Below are 12,383 nucleotides of genomic sequence, written 5' to 3' on the forward strand. Positions count from 1 at the left end.
AGGCCGCCGACCAGTTAAAGTGGTCGGCCGGCTACTTTAACAGGTCGGCCTGCTACTTCTCTGGTCGGCCGACCACTTTTTCAGGAGAAAGTGGTCGGCCAGCCACTTTTCTGGTCGGCCAGCTAGTGTTTCTGGTCGGCAGGAAAATCCTGCCTTCCAGGTCCAACTTCAAATGGTCATAACTCCTTCATCTGGACTCCTTTTTAGGTCATTCTTGTGTCCAAATTGAAGCCCCGGAAGTAAGCTTTCCAATGGTGGAAGCTTGCATCAAAATCCCAACTGTAAAAGAAGTTATTCCTGTTTTGGTGAAGCCGCGCAGTTTTGGTCCTACCCGGATTCATGCCGAACTTCTCCCAAACTAGTTTTCTTCTCTCCTTTCCTCTTTTCTTCAACTGCAAACCCCTAAAAAAAATATTTTGAAAGATTTTTCAAAGATTTCATCTCTCTTTCATTCATTTCCACTTTGTCCTTGCTCGGTTTACCGAAAAGCGCAACATTTAACGAAATGCGAGCGTCGGAACATCGTAAGAACTTTATTTTCAAAACATTTTAAAGAGAGGGTTTCAAGGTCTAAAATATTTTGATCAAGATTGTTTTGGTCCAAAAGGGGTATGAAGTTGGGATTTGACTCTCTCCTTACCGAAGAAATTGAACATTTGCCCTACACACCTTTCAACACCAAGTAAACCATCAGTAGTGCCCAAGTCTTAAGGGCGGTCAAAAATGGGGTGTCTACAGGGTCAGTCCTTTGTAGGACCAAGAAGAAATGACCAAAGATATGTGGCACGGACACCATACACCAGGCTATCGCAACAGCCACAACAACAAAGCTAGAAATGGAGTTTACAAACCAAGCCTGTTACACAAATCCAATGCTTTCACTGTCATCAGATAGGGCACAAGAATTTGGAATGTCCCCAACTTACTGGGATAGGAAATCAAGCAGGGGGTTCTGACGCGAATGCTCAAGCTACTGGTGAACGAAGGCCATGAACGAACAAGTCAAGAGGGGCAACAGGAGGAAATCAAAAGGTCGGACCAACCAACAATGAAAAAGCCACAGCCAGAATTTTTGCTCTCCAAGAGGAAGATGATGAAGACCCGTCAGTAATCAGAGGTAACATTGTACTCTATAGTTCTTGGGTTCACGTTCTCTTCAATTTTGGCACATCACATTCTTTTATAGCAACATCATGTGTTAAATCATTAGGTCTTGAATGTGAACCTTTAGAAACTACTTTACGTGTTGCATCACCTTTGAGAGGAAGTATTAGGGTAGGATTAATCTGTCAAGGATGTGAATTAGAAGTGTGAGGGTTACACTTGAGTTGCGACCTTCGGGTCATGAACATGTCCGATTTTGACATAATCTTGGGTATGGATTGGTTATCCGCCCACCAAGCAGTGATTGATTGCTACTAGAAAAGAGTGACGGCTTACACACCTAGTTGGATGTGCTTCCAATTTAAAAGGGATATAAAGGATCCCTTAAGCATGACAAATTGTAAAATGCGGTGGCATAATCAATTTGCTGGGTGGTTAGCAAGTTTGATCATTAATGAAGAAACCCGATCGGAATTAAATCTTTTGCGTGTAGTTTGTGAATACATTGATGTTTTTCCTGAGGAATTGCTAGGATTATTGCGACATCGTGATGTAGATTTTAGTTTTAAGTTACAAGCAGGTACTACACCCATATCCACGACACCCGACCATATGGCTCCTGTCGAACTTCGAGAATTGAAGGCGCAACTACAAGAATTGCTAGAAAAAGGATTTATCCAACCAAGTACCTCATCGTGGGGAGCACCAGTTCTCTTTGCGAAGAAAAATGACAGAACACTGAGATTGTGCATAGATTATTGGCAACTCAATCGGGTGACGATTAAGAACCGATATCCACTTCTACAGATTGATGACCTATTTGACCAGCTTCGAGGTTCAAAGTGTTATTCAAAGATTGATCTTAGATCTGGCTATCACCAATTACGAGTTGCGGATGATGATATACTAAAGACTGCTTTCCGAACCTGATATGGCCACTACGAATTTGTGGTAATACCCTTTGGATTAACCAATGCACCGGTCGTGTCCATGAGCTTGATGAATAAGATTTTTACTCCATACTTAGACTAGTTTGTGGTGGTGTTTGTCGATGACATTCTAGTCTATTCACCATCTGAAGAAGACCACGAGCAACACTTGAGAGCGGTTCTCCAAGTTTTAAAAGACAACCAGTTGTATGCGAAAGGAAGTAAATGCGAGTTCTGGTTGAAGGAAGTCAAATTTTTGGGACACGTTGTGTCGGAACACGAGGATCGCAGTAGACCCAGCTAAGGTAGAAGCAGTATTAGATTGGAAGTGAACAACCTTAGTATTCGAAGTTCGCAGTTTCTTAGGGTTGGCCAGCTATTACCGACGGTTTATTCAAGACTTTTCCAAACTGGCCAAGCCGATGACTCGTCTAACACAAAAAGGGGTAAAATACGATTGGGATGAAGCATGTAAATGATCCTTTCAAGAACTCAAGAGGAGATTGACTAGTGCCCCAATACTCATCATTTCAGAACGAGATGTAGGATATACAATGTATTGTAACACGTCTAAGGATGAGCTAGGTTGTGTGTTAATGCAAAATGGGAAGGTGGTGGCTTACGACTCCAGGCAACTAAAACCGCATGAAATGAATTATTTAACACACGATCTAGAGTTGGCAGCGATGGTTTTTGCGCTAAAACAATGGCGTTATTATCTGTATGGTGAACAATTTGAGATTTTCACGGACCATAAGAGCTTAAAGTATTTGTTCACACAGAAATACTTGAACATGAGACAAAGACGGTGACTAGAATATCTCGAAGATTATCGTTTTACTCTATCTTATCATCCTAGCAAAGCCAATGTGGTGGCAAATGCCCTGAGTCGCAAGAACCAGGGAATTATTACTAGTCTAGCACTCAAGGAATGGAACATGGTCAGAACATTTAATAAGTTCGGAGTACAGATGAAAGCTCAAAATGAGAAGGTATACCTTGGTGCTCAAATCATTACGCCCAAATTACTGAACGAGGTAATAGAGTCACAGAAGTATGATCAAAAGGTGGCATTTATAAAAGTGCAAATAGCATTCAGCGATCCTATTCCTGATTGGACGATTCACTTAGATAGAAGTTTGAGACATTAGGGTAGAGTGTTTGTACCACAAGATGAGTCACTTAGAGAAAAAGTTCTAAAAGAGTTCCATCATTCGGTGTTCGCAGTACACCCAGGAGGAATGAAAATGTGCCAAGACTTAAAACGCCAATACTGGTGAAACGGAATAAAGAAAGATGTAGCTCAATTCGTAGCCAAATGCCTTACGTGTTAGCAAGTAAAAGCAGAACACCAGCGACTTGGAGGAACGCTTCAGCCTTTGCCTATATCAAAATGGAAATAGGAACATGTAACAATGGACTTCGTCACTGGATTACCCGGGTCACCTAGTGGACACGATGCTACATGGGTCATAGTTGATCGTTTGACGAAAACTGCGCACTTTTTTCCATATAAAATCTCAGACACTTTGACATCAATGAGTCATCTCTAAATTAAAGAAATTGTCTAACTACATGGAATTCCTGTATCAATTGTGTCAGACCGAGACCCGCGTTTCACCTCCCGATTCTAAGAAAGCTTACAAGAAGCGTTAGGGACCGAATTATGTTTTAGTACCACCTTTCATCCTTAAACTGACGAACATTTGGAATGCACCATTCAGACTTTGGTGGACATATTGAGAGCTTATGTGATAGATTTCAAAGGGAGTTGGGAGCGACACCTACCCTTGGTGAAGTTCTCGTATAACAACAGTTTCCAGGCTAGCATTGGCAGGGCTCCATTCAAAGCACTATACGGTCGGCTTGTAGATCACCAGTTTGTTGGACTAAAGTTGGAGAAACGAGCCTATTGGGCCCAGAGATCGTGTAAGAAACTATAGAAAATGTGAAACTTATTTGACAAAGATTAGTGGCAGCTCAAGATCGTCAGAAGAGTTATACAAATAAAATGAGAAGACCTCTAACTTTCGTTGTTGGTGATAATGTTTTCTTAAAAATTCAACCCCACCGAGGGATCATTCGTTTTGGAAAGAAAGGAAAATTATCACCTCGATATATCGGACCCTTCGAGATACTTCAGAAATTGGAGAGGTTGCGTAAAAATTGGCTCTATCCCCGCAATTGGCTGGAGTACGTGATGTTTTCTACGTATCTATGTTGCGGAAGTACATAATGCACCCTTCTTACATCATTAACTAGAAAGAAATCCAACTCAATGAAGACGCTACATTTGAGGAGGGACCAGTAGCAATTATGGATAGACAAGAAAATAACTTGAAAGGAAAGACAATTCAACTTCTTAAGATACTCTAGCGTCACCATGGTATTGAAGAATTCACTTGGGAACATGAAGACGCGATACGGGCAAATTAACTACAACTATTTGAGACGTGAGGTATGATTTAATTTCGAGGACGAAATTTATTTAAAGGGGATAGGTTGTAGAGACCCTAAGTTTTGGTAATAACACGTGAAACCCTAAGCCTTAGATTAATAGCATTTCAGCCCCTAGTTTCATAAAAGTCTGCAAAATGGTCTAATAAAGAATAATTTTCCCGTATATTATCATAATTAAATCCTAGAACATCACTTTATAATTACAAATACCCTAAAACTTGATTTTTATTTATTTTACCTCCTAGTTTCTAAATTAATTCATATATTTTTATTTTTTTTGTTCTTTCATTTATTATTTATTTGAACATGAATATTTACATAGGTATTATAAATATTATTTTGGAGAAAATTGGTTGAGAAAAATATCTAGATATTTACTACTTTCCTTAGTCATTAAGCTAAAGGGTAAAATGGTCTTTTCAACCCAAACTCATTGCCTATAAATTGAGATCATTGCCTCAATTCCTTACTCACGTTTCAGCAGCCAAGGAAAGGATGAGAGAAGGAGAGTGTGACTAGGGGAAAGTAGAGAAAAAGGCCCGGGGGGAGGGAGGAAGAAAATGTGCTTTCTTGAATCAAGGTAAGAACACATCTCTCCCTTGTCTTCTCCAATTCTTTCACCCATCTCATCCTATTGTCTAGTGCACCCTCTTGTGTTGCATATTAATGGTAAATAGGGTTCTTGGTATGTATGAAAGTGTGGGTATGATCTATTGACTTTGTCTTGTTATTTTGTCAAACTATGCATTGCTGCAACTTATCTAATTTAAAAGAAATATCAAATTTATTTATTTCTCAAATCTGAATTTAGTATAGGATATTTGGTGTGTTTAGAGCTTTATGATAATTTTATTAGCCCCTCATTGTGTGTTTTTAGGGCTTGGATATTTTTGTTTTAAAAATCTGGTCTTGAGTCTCTGAAAGCAGTCCACTTCTTGCAATTTTATAAAGTTCCAAAAAAATCATCTCATGTTGGTTCTTCTATCAACATTTAGAATTCTGAGTCCTCTTTCCAACGGAATTTATTTGGGTGAAAATCATCGGGTAGAGTGAGAGGAAAACTAGTTTTTTCAAAAGGTGACAAATCTGAATTAGTTTTCAAACATAGCTTGTAGATGAATTTCTGGATGTGTTGTTCAAATTCTGAAAATTGGAATTGAAAATAGACAGGTTGTTTATTGTTTTTGTGCAATTTCAGCCCCTAATATGACCTGGAAGTATTTTTACCAAAGCATTCTTTTTAACCCTGCAGTTCTGAACAGTGTTGGAAATTGTGTCTTATAGTGTTATTTGTCTTTATGTATTTCAAAGGATGCCCAATGTTGTTTTCTTGCCTTACCATACTTATGTATGATTATCATGGACTATATTTCATTTCTTATGTTTGTCTCATGCTCTTTCATATTATTGAATTTGACTAACTTGCTTATGAAAACATCTAATAAAAGGGAAATAAACAGAAACAATAAACAACCTGCCTATTTTTAATTCCAATTTTTAGAATTTGTACAGCACATCCAGAAATTCATCTACAAGCTTTGTTTGAAAATCTGTCCAGATTTATCACCTTTTGGGAAAACTAGCTTTCCTCTCACTCTACTTGATGATTTTCACCCAAATAAATTTCGTTGGAAAGAGAACTCAGAATTCTAAATGTTGACAAAAGAACTAACATGAGATGATTTTTCTGAAATTTTATAAAATTGCAAGAAGTTGACTGCTTTCAAAGACTCGGGACTAGATTTTTAAAACAAAATATCCAAGCCCTGAAAACACACAATGAGGGGCTAATAAAATTATCATAAGCTCTAAATACACCAAATATTTTATACTAAAAATAAATAAATTTGATATTTCTTTTAAATTAAAGAAGTTGCAGCAATGCATAATTTGACAAAATTGCAAGACAAAGTCACTAGATCGTACCCACGCTTTCATACATACCAAGAACCCTATTTACCATTAATATGCAACATAAGAGAGCATACTAGACAATAGGATGAAATGGGTGAAAGAATTGGAAAAGACAAGGAAGAGATGTGTTCTTACATTGACTCAAGAAAGCACATTTTCTTTCTTTCCCCTCCCCCGCTTTTTCTCTACTTCCCCCTAGTCACACTCTCCTTCTCTCGCCCTCTCATTGGTTGCTGAAACGTAAGTAAGGAATTGAGGCAATCCTCTCAATTTATAGGCAATGAGTTTAGATTGAAAAAACCATTTTACCCTCTAGCTTAATGATTACCGAAAGTAATAAATATTTAGATATTTTCTCAACTAATTTTCTTCAAAATAAGTGACCAAACGAGAATATTAAAAAGTAAAGGCCAAAGGAGAATCATTTCAATAATTTCTTTTCCTTATCTGATGGATGACATACATGTTATGGGTCGAAGTGCTCAAGTGCTCGTATAGGTAATCAACTTGTACATAATTGGTTGGTTAATGTCAATTAGTACAACTTCTATAACTTTCTACACCTTCTTTTTTTTTTTTTTTTTTTTTTTTTTTTTTTTGGTGAATAAGACATAACTTTCTACATTCTGCTAACTTAACCATGAAGATATGATTATCTATACATTTACAATAATAATAAATTAATATTTATTTTTAATAATATTTCAACTAAATTTTTATTAATTTATTTTATATTTATATTTGGTGTTTAGAAATTAAACTTGGGTTTCGAGTGTCTTAAATGTGAATTAACAATATTTACGTGAGGTTTGGAGCGTCTCTCATACCTAACCAAATCCTACATTAAATTTAAATCTAATAAAAAAAATTGATTGAAATGAAATTTAATTCATTTACTAAACTTATATCAAATTAAATTTATCAAATGATGGATAAATTAAATCTTTCTACTAAATTTTCAACAATTATTATTTTATTTAAATTTCACGGAAATGTTAAAAAAAAAATAAAGGATTAGCATCTCCAACCCTTTGCTAATTTTTTTCATCTAATTTGATTATTTATTTGAGTAAATTGTTTGATTTAATATGAATCACTCAAATTTTTAAATTAAAAATTTTCATCAAAATCTTTTTAAAAATTTCTCTTTTATCTCAATTTTTTATTTTCATCAAAGTTGATGAAAGAAAAATCATCTCTAATATCTTTTTAAATTTCTATCAAATTCAAATTTGATAAAAATTTAATGAGTTGTCAGTTTGATAAAAGTAAAATAATTTTTTCGATTTGATAAATATTTGATGAAAGGATTAGAGATACTCTTATATTGTGTTTGGTTGAGGATTTAGGGAGGGATTTGGAAAGAGAAAGTGAAAGGGAAAGGAAAAAGGTGCGTGAAACTAAGTAAAATGTAGGTATATTTTATTCATATTTCACCTACCTTTTTCTATTTCACTTTTCAAATCCTTCAACCAAACACAATATTAGGCTATATTTAGGATATGGATTTAGGTAGAGATTTAAAAAGGAAAAATGTACATGAAATATGGGTAAAATATAATTATATTTCAACCACATTTCACTAATATTTTCTTTTTTTACTTTTTCTTTCTAAATTTTTATCTAAATCTATGCTCCAAATATAGTATTAGATATCAATCTTTCTCACCTGAATTGATTGATGGAGGATTTTGGAATAGATTGTGTATTTTATTTTATTTTTAAATTAATATCAAATCAAACATTTAAGGTAAATTATTAGACAAATTTGATGGGGAAAAATTGCAACCCCGGTACAGAGCCCGAATATAGGAGCTCGAATTTGGCTCGAAATTAAGGGGAAGAAGAAGCAGAAGGGGGAGGAGAAGAAGCAGAAGAAGAACTGGACTGGAGGGGCCAACAAAATAGGGCGGAGGTGGAGGTGGAGGCGGAGGCGGAGGCGGCGGCGGGCGGAGGCAAAGGAAGAGACGGAGGTGGGGCTGCGATGCCGACGAGCGACGAGCTGCGACGATCGGCCGACGAGCTGCAACGATCGGCCGACGAGCTGCGACGACGACGACGACGACTCTGTTTCTCTCTCTCGTCTCTGCTCTTCGCCTGTGTTCAACGAAGAAGAAGAAAAGAAAGAAAGAAAAGGAAGAGAAAGAAAATGAAGAAAAAAAAAAAAGTGAAACACAAAACGACGTCGTTTTGGGTTTCGAGCCAAATTCAAGTCCCTAATTTCGGACCCTCAAACATTATTCGGAAAAATTGTCCTAAAATATGAGGTGAAATGTTAGGCTTCTCTTGTGTTTGGCTCAAAGTGTCAGGTGGATAAAGATCGTCTGTGGTGAAATTACCTCAAATCGTATGGAGATTTGCCAAGTGATCATTGAGAATGCCTACGCTTGACAGAATGGGCTAATGCCATTTTGGTTAAACGGCCCCTATACATATTTTTAATTATTATAATGATATTTGCATATAGACGTATAAAATTGGAAAATTTTATGAAAGATTATAATTTTGAACAAGACTAGAAATTCAAATAAATTACTAAATATTTTATACAATACTCATATCAGTTGGATTAACACCCATGTGAGTATTGATAGAATATTTTGTAATTCATTTGAAATCATTAACATTTATATATATTTTTTTTTGGTGTTACGTCATTTTATAATAAAATCTAAAAATGTCAAATTTATATCATATACTCTAAAATGAAAATTACAAATTAGTGTGATTTATGTATAAATGTAATTATGTTATGAATGATATAAGGTAAATGATATGAATCATTTGTTGTGCAAAAGTTAGGAATGATTTTGATGTAAAAAGTTATGACATGTGATTATAGGGGTGATTTGGGAAATTGATAAAAAAAATTAATTTTTTAACTTTTATTTTTTACTTTTTTGCCCTTTTGTGTATAAAAAATGTAAAAAATGATGTAATCTAAAATGAATTAAAAACTAAAAGTTAACTTTTTACTATCTTTCCAAATTACCACTATGTATATTTTGATATAGTACATATAATATTTAAGTGCACACTGTAATAATTCTCTATAAAATTATTTTTAAGAATATGTTTGATAGACGGAACATAACTACTAAGTTCATAATAAATATCACTAACAAATAATAATTTTTTCATTAAAATGATTTATAACATTTATGACCACAAATGATTTTTTTTCATTTATTTATAAGATAATCATAATGTTCATAGGCTTCGTTTTGAAAGTGGGTTGGATTTTTAACTTTTTGATTATATTTGGGTTAGGCTTTTTGGCCTTTTTAATTTTTGTAAAAGAAAAAGTGAAATGATTATAATTTAGATGCAATATTTTATTTTATTAATTTTTTAACCTATTTTGTCTTTTTGTGCCTATTTTTACTTTTAACCTCTAAAATCAACATGCACGTAATATAAACCACAAATTTTAGTTTCGAGTACATACCATAAATTTGTCATTTGTAATTTTTATGGTAAAGTGACATAAAACATACTAGAAATATTCAAGAAAAATACTTAAGATAACTAATTTATCATTTGACAAATATCAAAATTTTAATTTGTCAAATATTTTATCATGCGAATCTAACATCAATGTCACATCAATAGGGATCCTTTAGAGGTAATAAATGAGAGGGAGGTAGAATTGTTAAATTTTTATAGTTAAAAATTATAAATTTTTTTACAATATGTTTATTCTTAATAATTTTATATGTATATATGCATAATATTAAGAGAAAATTAGTCTAAGATCCCTTTCCTATTTTTAGTAATGGAAGAAATTCACAATATTATATTTTGATGTCTAAGGTCCTAAACCCATACCGATACCCACACCTGTATATTAGATCAGAGAAATTTGACTCTCTCTCTTTCCGATCTTCATTCTATCCAAATCAAACCCTCTTTCTTTGTGCACATTCCTCTCTCTCTCTGCTCCTTTCTCCTCTCTCGGTCTTCATCTCCGACGCCGCTGGCTTCACCTTTGCTTTTGTCTCTACCATGCCGTTGCCGAAATGCCGCGATCTAAAGATTGAACTCAAGAATGTATCTTCTTCAAATCCGAATATTGAAATTTTAAATGTCACTGAGGACTTGGCCTAACAAGTTTTTATGGTTCTGAAGCTTATGGATCTCTTTGCTCTACATATGACATATGCGTCCGGCTGGGGTTCTGGGACTGCAAATCATGTAGAAAAAAAAAAAGCAACTTTCTCAATATATACATAGCATGCAGGTACAAAGCTTTCTCATGCCAACAGCTTTCTGTTTCTTTATTTACTTTGATGATTGTCATATTATCTACAAAAAATGAGACATCCAATATCCCAAATTTATATTGTAGATTTTTTAATTGAAAGGTGAACAGACATAAAAGTAATATCAATTATGTTGTTCAAATCATGTCGAGTATGTGAGGAAATCAAATTGAATTTTTTCTAGACTATGTGATTTTTCTCTAGATTGTGTGAATTTTCTCTGGGCTTGTGAATTTTCTGTGGATGTGTGAATTTTCTCTGGATCATTACTCTTTTTTTCTTAAAATCTACAAATGACATATGTATCCAGCTAGGGTTTTGGGACTACAAATTATGCAAAAATAAAAAGTAACTTTCTCAATATATACATAGCATGTAGGTACAAAGTTTTCTCATGCCAATAGCTTTCTGCTTCTTTATTTACTTTGATGAATGTCATATTATCTACAAAAAATGAGACATCCAAGATCTCAAATTTATATTGCACATTTTTTAATTGAAAGGTGAACAGATATGAAAGTAATATCAATTATGTTATTCAAATCATGTCGAGTATGTGAGGAAATCAGATTGAATTTTCTCTAGGCTGTGTAATTTTTCTTTGGACTACGTAAATTTTCTCTGGATGTATGAATTTTCTCTAGATTGTGAATTTTCTCTAGACTTGTGAATTTTCTCTAGATCATTACTCTTTTTTTTTCCCCCAAAATCTAGAACGCTGCACAATACTTTTGATTCTACAATCAGTAAGACAATCAGAAGTATTTTAATCGCCATATAACTGCAGTCTGAACAAAATTCTATGACACAATAAATTTGTGTATTTAAAAAAACAAAACAAACTAAAAATAATTTGTTTTATTGCTTGTAGTGCTTAAAGAAATTCTTGCTCAAGCTCACCCAATGACTTCGTTTCTTTCTTGTTTGTCAACCACCTCATCTTGTTGGACTTGACCTGCAAGGAACACTGGGATTAGCAAACAAAATTTGATGGCAACCCTCCATGAAAAGATATTTATAAGAGAACATATAAAATGTACGATGATATAGAGTTTCCTGTATTGTGTGAATTTTTTCTGAACTACCTGAATTTTCTCTTAATATCTAAATTTTCTCTAGATGATGTGAAGTATCTTCTATACTATTATAAAGTGAACACCTCTTATGGTGTCCTGAAGCTTTACTCTCCTCATGCCATGTGACAGTATTTTTTATTTTTTAAAAAAAAGTTAAACAAAGAGATGGGCAAGGCTTGAACCCATGACCATGGGTTTAAGTACGAGGACTCATACCACTTAAGCTAAGTACACATTATAATATTAATTTCATTATTTTTTTTTATTCCTACTTATTTAAATTGCACACACATCGTGTGTGCCACCCACTAGTACTATTATAAAGTGAACACAAACTCTTATGGTGTCATGAAGCTTTACTCTCCTCATGCCATGTGGCGGTATTTTTTATTTTTTTAAAAAAAACACTAGTACTATTATAAAGTGAACACAAACTCTTATGGTGTCATGAAGCTTTACTCTCCTCATGCCATGTGGCCGTATTTTTTTCCTCATGCCATGTGGCGGTATTTTTTATTTTTTTAAAAAAAACACTAGTACTATTATAAAGTGAACACAAACTCTTATGGTGTCATGAAGCTTTACTCTCCTCATGCCATGTGGCCGTATTTTTTATTCTTTAAAAAAAAAGTTAAACA

This window comes from Camellia sinensis, chromosome 4 (genome assembly GCF_055761805.1).
Source record: "Camellia sinensis isolate YWXY chromosome 4, ASM5576180v1, whole genome shotgun sequence".
Classification (NCBI taxonomy): Eukaryota; Viridiplantae; Streptophyta; class Magnoliopsida; order Ericales; family Theaceae; genus Camellia; species Camellia sinensis.